Genomic DNA, 10,286 nt, shown 5'->3' with positions numbered 1-10,286 from the left:
ATAAATAAACAGTGGTAATCTTGGCAAGGCTGTATTTTCTCACAGCAGAATTTCCTTTCTTGCTCCTCCCCAGCCACCTTCGTTCCCAACACACCGATTTAACAATTGTACCTTCCATTCACATCAAATGGGACCTAGCCATTTTGGTGTAAACAGTACTCTACAATGGCATGGGTTCATGTCATGAAAGAAGGTATCACAATGCATGCGCACAAGGATTAAAGCTGGACTGGCAGCCTTCATTCTGGCATTCCTAACTTGGCAGGGCTTCACTTTGCAACCTTAATGTTCTGTAATGTAACTCTTTGGGACATCATTTCCTCATTTAAACAAATAAATAAAATTGAACACTGGGGGAAAAAAAAAACATTCCATGCTGTGGACCCCCATCCACACACATGGGTCCTCAGCAGAGTTGTGATCTTTAGATCTACCAGGTGTAACTGATGCAGCAGAAGGCTGCTACCTTCTGTGGGGACCCAGCGCTAGAGTGGGATGGAGACACACGCTTTGGCATAGGGGCTGCAAGCTGGCAGGGGAGGAATGCAGAGAGGGGAACCCTGGGTTCCATTCCAGGTTCTAGAGAGGAGGGCATAGTTATGGTCACAGACTCTTCTACCCCTGCTTCCCCAACCCAGATACAGTCCCTGCCCCATCCCCTTCACCCCCCGACTCCTGTCCCTTCGCCTGCTCCTCTCCCTTTGGATCTGGTCCCTAGCTCCTGTCCCCCACCCTGTATCTTCCCTCTTCCTCACCCCTCTTCCTCCTCCTCCACGTGGCCTGGGCCCAGCAGGTGGGTAAGGGAGAGCCCAGGAGAGACAGGCTCCCCGCTGTCACTTCTGGTGCCTGCTGCAGCCCCACACTGTGGCAAAGAGCAGCCACAGGGCCAGTCCTCTGCCATGCCAGGCTGGCTCATGCTCGGGCGCTGTGTGTGGATGGCACATGTGCAGTCCAGCCACCTGGAGGAGGAGGGGCGGGACAGGGCATGCTCAGGGTGGATGGAAGCCTCCGCGGCTTGAGTTGCCAAACTCCAACTAGTGCACATTGAGATTTTTTAGAGGCTTATAACTTGGCCAAGTTTGGGTGAATTTTCAGTGTTGGCAAAAGGCACCTCCCTGGCACCAGGGAAACCTCCCCTGCCACATTTCAAGTCCCTGCTCCAGAGCATGGAGATGCTTGAGCTTCTTAATGAAGCAGCTGGGCAATTTTTTTTTTAACATGGGCCAAACGATGTAGTTCTCCCTAGCCTCGTTCTTGGAAACTGCTGAACTGTTTTAGCTGAAATTTCCCCAACGTTTCAGTCTGAGGCAGACACCCAGCATGGCAAATTTCATCCCATGCTTAAAGTCTGGCAAAGGATTGAAAACAGGGTCTTATAATGGAAAGTATCGGGCAACATTCATTATAGGTGGTGCTAACAGCTCTACATATGATGCGGTAACACCCTTCATCCCAAAAGATCCCATCACGTTTCACTGGCTCTGAATAAAGTGCTTGCTTCCGTCTCCATCGAAAAGCAACTGCCTCTGGGGTGAAACACAGCATCTGTTTAATGACGCAGAAAAACATTACCCAGCAGTGCTGCAGGAGACGAAGCAAAAAATTTCTCCACTTCAGAGCTCAGATGGAATCATAGCAATGTAGGACTGGAAGGGACCTTGATAAGTCATCTAGTCTCGTCCCCTGCACTGTGGCAGAGATAAGTATCATCTAGCCCAGTGTTTCTCAACCTTTTTGATACCAGGGATTGGCTTGCCGCCTTCCTAAATGGTGTTAGGGAGATACCGGGGCTGGCTGTTGAGACACACTGATCTAGCCCCTGACATCCCTGACAGGTGTTTGTCTGACCTGTTCTTAAAAACCTCCAGTGATGGAGATCCCACAATCTCTCCAGGTAATTTGTAATTTACAGCTAGGAAGTTTTTTCTAACCTAAATCTCCCTTATTGCAATCTCAGCCCATTATTTCTTGTCCTGTCCTCAGTGTCAAAGGAGAACAATTAATCACCCCATTTATCTAATTGAAGACTGTTATCATGTCCCCCCTCAATCTTCTCTTCTCCAGACTAAACAAACAGTTTTTTCAACCTTTCCTCATAGGGTCAGGTTCTCTAGACCTTTAATGATTTTTGTTGCTCTCTTCCGGACTTTCTCCAGTTTGTCCACATCCTTCCTGAAGTGTGGTGCCCAGAACTGGACACAATACTCCAGCTGAGGTTGTATCAGCGTGGAGTAGAGCGGAAGAATTACTGCTTGTGTCTTGCTTACAACCCTCCTGCTAATACGTCTCAGAATTATGTTTGCTTTTTTTTGCAATGGTGTTACCTTGTTGACTCATATTTACTTTGAGACCCATTGTGACCCCCAGATCCTTTTCTGCTGTACTCCTTCCTACACACTCGTTTTCCATTTTGTGTGTGTGCAGTTGCTTATTCCTTCCTAAGTGGAGTATTTTGCATTTGTCTGTATTGAATTTCATCCTATTTATTTTAGACCAGTTCTCCAGTTTGTCAAGATCATTTTGCATTCTAATCCTGTCCTCCAAAGCACTTGCAATAGCTTGGTATTGTCCACAAACTTTGTACGTGTGCTCTCTGTGCTGATATCCAACTCATTTTTGGAGACCCTGAACGGAACCAGATCCAGGACGGATCCCTGCTGGAACCCACTCAATTTGCCCTTCAAGCTTGACTACTCTCTGAGTACAGTTTTCCTTATAGAAGGCTGAATGTAGTTACCCAAGTTGACAGGCCCTCTGGGCGAACGCCTCTTCTCTTGCGAAAAGGGCGGTGGGGTCTTTAATAACCACGAATTTTCAGGATCTTGGATTTTTTTAAATCTCATCTACAAGATCCCACCAAACCTCTAACCCAGAATCCAGTGCAGGGAGCTGTGTGGGGGCTGGGGGACAGATACCCAGAGAACAGACACTCAAAGAGCAATGAGCAAAGCTGTGTTTTTGGGAGACAGAATGGGAAGCCACCACACTGGGATGTTATGGGCTTGTCTACCAGTGTTGATCCTGCCCTGGTCTGGGAATGCCTCTGGAAACATGAGCAACAGCCTGCACTGGGGCACCCCTGCATGTGCTGCTGAGGTGCAGGAAAGCAAAATGGATAAATTAATGGCTCTAGGGAGGAAATTACAGACTGAAGGCAAACCTGGGTGCTTTGTTATGGGCTCCAGAGGTTGGAGCAGCTGTGGGGAAATAGTTAGTTATAAAACCCGTGTGCTTGCGAATGGAACACTAGGGTGTGGGAAGAGGGAGGGACAATCTGTTCCTGGTGGCGGGACAGACCATGCTAGCAATGGCCAGGAAATGACCAGGGTGCACTGAGTGGGACTGAACATCAGAGCAGCACATTCACGGCGTTTCACACCCTTCTCTCACTGAGAAACCAACAGACCGTGCCCTGGAAGCTTTGATTATTCCCTCTTATTTGTACTGCAGGCCCCAGCCAAGGCCAGGACTCCCTTGCACTGGACACTGCACTGGCACCCAGGGAGGCCTTGGGGATGGGCAATGATTTGTGGAGGTGCCCGCCATTGTGGAAGGGGCGGGAAAAGCACATTCCTCTGGATAAAGCAGGGAACAGCCCGACCTCCGTTCTTCTTGGGTTTTATGGACAGGAAAGAATTCTATCCCTGCACGAGAAAACTCGGCCAGGTGACAAAGTCCAAAACACAGCACCTCCCTTCCCCCCCAAAAAAAGAGGGAGGGGAGCGTGAATGTCCTGGGAGGGCAGGTGCTGGCTGCCAGTAAATAATGACAGACACCGTAGCAGGCAGCTGAGGGTGCAGGAGGCCTGGCAGGATCAGGCCCTCTGAGGCAGAGGGGGAGTGGCAAAGACAAAGGCAGGGCGGGGAGAACTCCTTTCCCCACTTGCTCTGAGTCAGCCTCTCCACCACAAACCAGATGTGGTTTGTTTCGCCCTTCGACAGTGACCTTTAAAGAGCTGACTCCATGGACTCGCCATCCTGCCCACAGACTGACACAGCCGGCCATGGCTCACCAGGCACTCGCTGGGCTAAGAAAAGGAGCCACGCAGAGCAGCAGCAGTAGCCTCTCGTGGGGGGGGGGGGGCATAACGCAGCCCCAGCGTGCAGCATGGTTTAAACTGGGGACAGGCTGAGCCATTTTGCACAGAGCATGTCCTGCCCACTGGGGAGCACCCACAACTGTCCCTAGAAACCACTTCTAGTCTGCGGGGTCCTGCCACCCCCACCAAGTTCAGGACCCCCTTATTGTGTGTGTCAGGGAAGTGCTGGGGACCCCCACGCTGCTGGGCGAGGCGCTGCACAAACGGAATACACAGCTAGATGGAACCGTGTGGGGAAGGAGCATGTGGCACAGCTGGGTCCCCCCCGGCACAATCGATGCTGTAGGGCACGCAGGACTGACCCTACTGGGTAGGAAACCACGTGTGCCAGCCTCCCCTCCCGCCCCTTGTCTGCCTTGCTGGCTCAGCCTGTGCTTCGGTGGTCTTCCCCTCTGGGCCCGTGCAGCCCCGGCGAATCGCGCACAGGTGGAACGGGAGCCGTGTGACAAGCGGGTCAGTGACAGCTCCACTGTAAGGACGGCAGGCCCTCAAAGTGGCTCAGGTGACTGAACCAAGGGCCGGTGGGGCCCAACTGCCTGTGGCAAGGAGACCGGCTCCCCTTTGCGCTTGGCTCAGGTTCAGCGCTCCTTGGTGCGGCCCGTTTGATTGGCCAGTGGACCCTCATCGTCCTGTCCTCATGGGACCTTGTGTCTCATCAGCGCAGAGAGCTCTGGAGTTAATCGAATTACTTGATTTCCCAGCCAGGGGCTTACTCCATAAAGTCCTTGGATTGCGAGAGTATCTGGCTCCAAAGCTACGGTGTAAAAAGCCCCAGAAGAAAGCCCCAACCAAACCCACAGCAGATCTTTGCATGTTACTTTCTGCATCCTTTTAAAGTGACCTGGGGGGGAAATAAAGAAGCTAGAAATGCAAAGAATCCAGCAGTCAGGCTTTTCCTTATATTCTTCTCCCTAACATTTCCACATTAATGGGTAATTTACAACCCGTTTAACCCCTTCCACACTGCTGACACAAATCTGCTCTCCTTTGTGCAATAGCCCTCTTTGAAAAAAGCCAGCCCCGCCTTTTGGCTAGTGTTTGCATTGAGACAGCACAAATAGTTCCAGAGAGTGCAAGGGGCAGGGGGCGGGGGGCGGGGGTTGGTTTGCTAATCTCTAGGGAGGGGGAAAAATGTGACAAATGTTGAGCATGGTGCTTGAGTCTGAGTGGCCGGTTCTCTGGGGTAACTCCAAGGGCCAGAGAGAGTCCAGCCGGGGGAGGGGAGATGTGTCTCGCCACATGGTGCAAGTGCAGTTTTGGTGGAAAGGTGGATTTTCGCCACAGACCAAAAAACCAAAGCCCTCATTAACTCAGGTGTGTTTGCTGGGATCCCGGACCCGGGGCCGCAAGTCGTTACCTGTTGCACATTGGGGCTCATCTGGACGAGGTATTCGGGTAACCATGTGCCCCAAGGGAATGGCCCTAGCAACGAACCAGCTGGCCCAGTTGGAAGGGCCTGGCCCATGTGCCTCTCCAGCGATGGTGGTTTCGTTATCGGCTGAGAGGCGCCAGTAGGAGCAGGGGTCACTTCTGAGAAATGCAAAAGGCAGTAACCGTTTTTATTGAAAAGGGGGAGGGGAAGTGAGGGGCAGGCAGGGAGGCTGAGGATCAGGTGTAAATATTTGCCACCTGGAATAGGATTGCCCGGGAAGGTTTTTTCCATTAGAATGCGAGTGAATTTAGTGCTCATGCCGTTGAGGAGCTGACAGCGCAGGCTTGAGCCAGGCATATCGCAGGCAGGCGCTGCGTAGCTTTCCGCACACACAGCTCTGCCAGCGCACTTCAGTCCTGACCTGCAGCCCCCCCGCTAGCCCAGTCCTGGGCCCCACACGGCTCTGCCAGCGTCCCCCACACCCTGCCTGGGCTCCCTCCAGCACTCCGTGATTTCAATGCCCCATAAGCTTGTCAAGTGCTGGGCATCCCAGACATCTCCTCAGTCCCGACTGGCAGCCCACCCTGCTATTCCAGGCCTGGGTTTCTCCCGAGCAGGCCGAAAGCTGCATGGATGTATTTGTGATGAGCAGCGAACCCGGCTGAACTGAGCATTTTTCTCTTTTAACCACAACCCCGTGTCTCAGAGTGGGGGCTCCTAACTGAACGGTGACGGCATCACCCCACTCGGGGAGTCGCCCCACACGCACCTATTCCCACTGAGGCTGAAAATGGCACCATGGCCTCTCCCGCCACCGAACCCTTAAGATACAAGAAGACAATGCAAGTCATCCCTTCCCAGGCGCCTTGGCCCAGCGCTGGGGCAGGAACGCTCCCCAGCATGGAACAGCTATGATGGAGGGTACTGGCCTGGCACCTGGGCTTTGCACCCCTCACTGCCATTGCTCTGCTGCGTGCCCTGGGGCAGGCCCCAGCTGCTCAGTGCGGATAATGACGCCACCTTTGTACTTTGCAATTGAGGGATTAAAGGCAAGTGCAGACCATGACCCTTACAGGAGAGAAGAGTGGAGCATCAGGGTCCTGCAAAGCCCCAACCAAGTTTGTTTAGAGTTTAAACCCCAAACTTCCAGAAGAATCCTCCATTTTTGGGTGCCCAACTCGAGTCCCTTCGAGTCTGATCAGCAAAGGGGTCGAGCACCTGCTGCTCCCCCAGACTGCATCTCTGCCGGCCTGCAGTGCCACAGACGGGGCTCCCTATGCGCTTGGAAAAGCGTTGGCCTGGCTCACCTTTAGCGGATGGTGACGTGGGGCCAGAGCTTCTGGCAGCCCCCCTCCCCGGGCAGTTCAGTGTCCTGAGCATTGGTCGTTCAAGGCATAGGTGCAGATCCCCAGTTGGTGCAACCGTAGCTCTAATGAAGCTACAGGAATGGTGCAGCACCTGGCCCAAGGGTTTGCTGACACCCCAGGCAATCGCCAGGGCACGTGGATATGGAGGTCTTAACGAAACTTGAGTGGCTGAGAAGCATCCGTCCAGTGCGGCTGGCTCTGGGCATGCTCACAGGGGAGTGGGTGGGCGCTTCCCAATTACCGCCCTGAACAAGTGGATGAAGCAAGCCTGGGACACAGCGTTCTCTCAGCAAAGTGCACAGCGTCCCACTCCCCCACCCCCGGTGCCAGGGGCTTGGCATGCTCGCGGGGGAGCGCGCTTAACAAAGGCAGGGCTGTGCCTTGGCCGGCTCCTGTGAATCTGCACGCTTTGCCAGTGAGATCAGCGTGAGCGACCAGCTCTGGCTTTTTCTGTGCAGCTGGGAGGGAGTGCTGGGCAGCGAGGGGTTCTGCTCGGCGCGGGGCTCTGGAAACTCTATCTGTCAAGCATGTGACTCCGCTCTCAGCGTGATTTACTGTGACAGCTCCCAATCTATTCAATTTACTTCGACATTACTCACCGATGCAGGACACGGAGGCCGAGAGCCTGGACCAGAGCCAGCAGTGGGGGGGGGGGGGGGTTGGAGAGAGCGGAGCGGGGGAAGAACTAAAGCCAAACTGGCAAAGTCGCGAGCAGCTTTTCACCCCGGCCCAGTTTTATTGAGCGGAATAAGCTGGCACGACATGCCAGTGTGAGCCACCTGCCTCTTCGCCTTGCTCTGTCCACATGGCCCGGATTCTCCTCCAGTGCAAATCCGGGCCACGCCACCAACTTCAGGGGAGCAGGCAAAGAAGCAAAGGGAGGGTGGGGGAGAGCAGGACTCCCTTCCCCCTCCACTCCCTGGCTTGGGTAAGCGGCGCTCCCCCCCTCCATGGATGGGTCTGGGGAGAGGTCTGCCCCGCTTCTGCTCTGCACTCACTGCTGACGATGCTGCTCTGCGCCCGCTGAGGGTCCTGCCCCATGTGTTCCCCATTAGGGGTGTGAGGTTATCAAAGCCTGTCAGCAGCTCCCAGCACGCTTTGGGGTGCTGCAATAAATAACCATAACGAATGGAGCAGTGACAGCCCGCAAGGAAATACTGCTCTCCCAGCACGAGATTGACATTGTAAGGAGAGGGAGCCCGGGGATGGGCAATGAGGCGCAGGTGGGGGGCTGGCGGGTATTTTTCCTCCTGCCTTAAAAAAGCCCTGTGAAATAAAAGTTATAAATCTAGCGTGTCAGGAAAGGCCCAACAATGTGTATCTTTGTTTGGTAACGTCGCTCGCCTAGGAACTGGCCTGGCTCGGGGGCTGTTCCGTGTGCACAGGGATGTAATGAACTATGCCCACCTCAGACCTGAACTGCAGCCCTCCCGATGGCCAGCTCCACCCTCCGGATCGTGAGGGGCAAGGCAGCTAGATGGAAACAGACGGCGCTGCGGGGAAAGCCAGGCCGAGCCGAGGGTCCTAATCCCACCCGTCGCTCGGACGGCGTGGTGCTCCTGCAGAGACCCCGTGGATCCATCAGCTCCTCAGACTGGGTGAGCTTCTTGGGGCAGCGTCCAGACCTTGCTTTACCCTCGGGAAGCTCTCTGCGCAGTGCGGGTGCTATCGGAAACGACGGACACAAACTGCGGCCCAACAAGGAGCAATTTGAGTTAGCGGCCGAGCTGCCTTCCTGGGGGGCTGCAAAGCTGCGCTGTTTGGGTTTGAAATCTTGGGGGCTCCCCAAAGAACCGGGCAAAGCTCCGGAGCGGTGGTTCTCATTCTGCCTTTGCCACACTGGCTTCTTCCATGCCCCCAACCCAGCTCGCCGGCCTTCCCCTCCCATGCAGCAACCCGTGTTCCGGCAGGGCCTGGGGGCTGGGCTCGTAGGTGGTGCTCATTCCAGAGGGCAGCAAGAAGGATTTCTGGAAACTTGACAAGATCCCGAAAGCTGGGCCCAGCCTCAGACCTGCCGAGCACTTTATGGCTTCTCCGAGTGTCGGGAGCCAGGAGTTGAGGGGAGGGGTACGAAAGGAGCCCAGAATTAGTGCCCACTCTTGAAAATGCAGGTCTAGGCCCAAAGTCACAGAGTGAGTTAGGATTAGCGCTTGTTGTGGAACCCAGGAGTCCTGACTCACAGTCCCTGGCTCTAACCATTAGCTCTCCAGAGCAGGAGTGGGGCGCAAGGTCGTGCAGTGAGTCAGTGGCAGAGATGAGAATGGAACCCAGGAGTCCGGACTCTCAGTCCCACTGCTGGAACCACAAGCTGAGCATGAACTGAAATTCTCACCTACAGGGGGAGAACGATCCGGTTAAAGGGCCCGCCCACGCTCAATTAAGGGGGTGCAGCTGCACTGAGGTTCCTGGGGCAGCTCTGGTGCCAGGGCCCATAGTCCCCAAGGACGCCGGGCAGGTCCACTCTCCGGGCTGCTTAAAGTCATTAGAGAAATATCTCAGGCTTGAGGCACAGCAGACACCAACGGTGCTTTCTGACCGGCCGCCAGGGATGTCACAGGGAACGCCTGCATCTGGTGTCTTTCCCCTTTGCAGATTCCATCTCGTGCCAGGCCTCAGACGCGCCCCGTCGTCTCAGGTGGCGAAAGCACGTTGGCGCCCGGCCCCGCCCGAGGCATGTGGTATAATTGCCCGGGAATGCATGGCCCCACAGGGCTCTCCCCACTCCAACACGCACTTAGCGGCTGCTTCTCACGCCCTGGATGAGAAGCAACCAGTCGCCTGGCTTCCCCTTTAATGCGGGGAATGTGCTGAGCAGGGCCGGTGGCCGGCTCCCTGAAGCTGCCTGGGCCTGGCTCTTCTCTGCGCCAGCCCTAATGTTAGTCTCTGAGGTGCCACAAGGACTCCTCGTTCTTTTTGCTGATACAGACTAACACGGCTACCGCTCTGACACCTGTAACTGAACAGTGCATGGTCTGCACTGTCGGTCTGTCCGGACTGGGCTGTCGCTCTGTCTGAGGGAGAGAGGAAGCTGCCGCCAGGAAGGCAATGACTGGAAATCAACACACTGGGACTAAACTAGTCCCCAGTAGCTCCCATCCTCCCCTCAGCCCCGCCCCGCCCCACCCAGCTGATTCACCAGAGATTTGGCTCAGTCTGGGAAATGGGACCAGGCCCGTTGCACTTCCCTGGGGCGCATCCACCCAAGGGTCTTGTCCTCTCATTAATTAATGCAACCCTCACTGGGATAATTTCACCTGAAATGCATTATCTGAAATGCAGATAAAGCCACCTGAAATGCAGCCAGCTCTGGGGTGGAACGTGGCACCTGTTGAACAGCACACAGCAACACCACACAACAGTTTTAGGACAGGAAGTGAAAGAGACTATTGATGGCAAATGCATTTGCAGAGGCCCGGCGGGGGGGCAGAGTGGATTGACCTAGGGCCCC

Source organism: Natator depressus, chromosome 25 (assembly GCF_965152275.1).
Source record: "Natator depressus isolate rNatDep1 chromosome 25, rNatDep2.hap1, whole genome shotgun sequence".
Classification (NCBI taxonomy): domain Eukaryota; kingdom Metazoa; phylum Chordata; order Testudines; family Cheloniidae; genus Natator; species Natator depressus.
This window is presented reverse-complemented; position numbering follows the sequence as displayed.